Raw genomic sequence first — 2,864 nt, 5'->3', positions numbered from 1 at the left:
CATAGTAAATAATGTTTAGGTACATGTTGTGATTAATGAATCTATAGAAAATAATAGGTGAAGGTAGAAATAGGAGTTAAGATTTAGAATTATGTTTTAAGGTTAACCTGACATTTTAAGAACAGTAAGGTTTGCTTACAGAAATCAGATATTGTCTAACTACGTAAAGGGGAACAAGGAAGATTTTGATATTCCTGATGCTCTATATCGAAATGATTAAATTGTATGATTTAGACCACTACTTTGAAAAGAAAGATTAATAGATTGATGGTATAGAGTAGTATAAAAGCTGTTTGAGAATCTGAAATAAAGGTGGGAGAGAGGGAGATTCACCATTCATCGAGACTCATTGATTTTGTGCTTTCTTTGCTGATGCCACCCATCTCTCTAGGACCCCCTAATAAGTGTATCGTGCTGGTCCGAGACATGGAGTCAGTTCCAACTCATAGCGACCCTACATAAGGTTTCTGAGGCTGTAAATTTTATGGGAGCAGAAAGCCTCATCTTTCTCCCACAGAACAGCAGGTAGTTTTGAACTACCGACCTTGAGGTTAGCAGCCTGATTCCTAACCACTATGCTACAAGAGTTCCATATATATCACCGAGAAAGTGACATTTTTAAGCACAGAATGTTTTCTATCACTGTTATGTCTAGGCCCTACTTTGTTGTTGTTTTTAATTTTTTACTTTGATATGAGTGAAGGTTTACAGAGCAGATTTTCAGTTTTACATTTAACAAATCATACACTTTGCTTCATTGCAATATTGCAAATCTCCTACATATATCATCAGTTAACAGTATTTACCTCTATTCACTTTAACTTTTTTTTTTTTAAATGTTTTATTGTGAATTGAGTGAGGGTTTACAGACGTGATCATCAGCTTTACATTCAGCAAATAATACACTTTGTTTCATATCAATCATTGCAATCCCTTCCATGGAACAACCGTTATCCCTATTCCTCCCCTGTGGCTCCCATTCCATTCCACCCATTTTCCTATACCTTCTCACCATTGTCCTTAGGTAAAAGTTGCCCCTTTGATTTTTTTTTTTTTAAATAAATGTTTTATTGTGTATTGTGTGATATTTTACAGGGGGGAACATTAGTTTTACATTCATTCTATCATACATCATTTCATTGCCATAGTTATCATCCCGCACATGCATCATCACCCAACCAAAGGATATACCCCCCCCCACAGTCTTCAGCACACAGCCCCTTCCCCTCTCTGGATCTCAAGTCCCCAGCCACTCCATCTCTTCACATCATCTTCTCTGTCTCCGTCTCAGGCCTCACTGCTTATCTGGGTGGGGTCCCGCTCTCCACTCTTCTCCATTGATGGTCCCAGAGCCTACCTAGACTGAAAGGTTAATCACTTCCTTCCTTGCTATAAGCCCCTTTGATTTTGAATGATTGACCATTCCATCATTCATAGTGAGCATATCTTACTACTATTGTTGTTCTCCTATATACCTTTCTAATACTTGGTTGAAAGTTGGGGCATGAAGATGGTTTCCTTTCCAGACCTGAAGAGGGAAATACTCTCAGGTTCCTCCAGTCTCTTTCTGACCAGTAAGCCCTTTTTTGTTGTTTTAAATAATTGTGTTTTGTTTCACATACTCTGTCACTCTATCCAGGACCTTCTAATGTGATCCCTTCAGAGCAGCTGGTAGTGGTAACTGGGCACCATCTAGTTCTGGTCTCAGAGTCTTGGAGACTGATGTTCACATGTTCCAATAGTCCATTGAACTAATTGATTCCTAGCGTCTTCAATTCTCATAACTCTTCTTTCTTCTGCACATGGAAAGACCATGTGTACCTGAGAGGGCTGAGAGAGCTTTTAATATCCCAGATGCTACTCACCAAAGTAGGATGTAGAACATTGTCTTTGTGCACTATGTGATGCCTATTGATGTTCCCTGGTCAGTGATCCTGCAAAATTCTATCATGCGATCTCCAGCACATTTCTATCACCAAGGCTATATTTTCCAACTATTGATCCTTCCTTTTTGTTTCCAACTTTTGCATTCCAATCATCAGTAATTAGCAACACATCTTGACGGTATGTTTGAGCAATTTCAGACTGAAAAAGTTGGTGGAATGCTTCAATTTCATCACAACTTGCTTTAGCCCTGAGTTTTTGCAAGTCCTGAGCCCCCAGGCTTGGCTACACATTGACTTAAGATGTTTGATAAGATCTAAGAAGTTTTCATCACCCTGCCTTCTGTATACTCCACCACATTCATAGTTGAGTTTGCAGGAAAGATAAATATTCATGTACAAATATCCTCTTTCAGAAAATTGTATATCTGTGGGTTATATATTGTTGTAGTTGTAAGGTGCCATCGAGTTGGTACCCACTCATAGCAACCTGGCAGAAGCAATGTCACCAAGGGACAGAGCAGCGGAGGACCTTAAGCATGAAGGGCTCATTGTTAAGCAAGGCCACAATGGGTCTTCCCTTGGAAGGCAAGGCCCCAGGAGGGATCTCATGTGGGGACTCTGCAGTTTCTGTCTCTTTGTTTTAATCAGCTTATTTTTAATTTTCTTGATTTTATAATAAAAGTTTTCAGTAGAATCTTAGTAAGAATTACGTTAGAGATTTGAAACTTGTTTTTAAGCATCTTCACACCATATTCAATCATGCGTAGTCCTAAAGAATGCTTTTCACACTAACAATAGGTTTCACCACTAGGAAAAAGCAGCTAAAGTTTTTGCCGGTCCAAGTTTAAGATTACATTCAACATTCTGTGTAGTTTTGGTCAGGGACATCAAGACCTCTAGAAAATTAGCTAAAAATGCAATTGAGGGCTAAGGGAATAGTAATAGATCATAAGCAGAAATTTAACTAGATGTTTTGTA

The sequence above is a fragment of the Chrysochloris asiatica genome, unplaced genomic scaffold (genome assembly GCF_000296735.1).
Source record: "Chrysochloris asiatica unplaced genomic scaffold, ChrAsi1.0 scaffold00107, whole genome shotgun sequence".
Taxonomy (NCBI): Eukaryota; Metazoa; Chordata; class Mammalia; order Afrosoricida; family Chrysochloridae; genus Chrysochloris; species Chrysochloris asiatica.
This window is presented reverse-complemented; position numbering follows the sequence as displayed.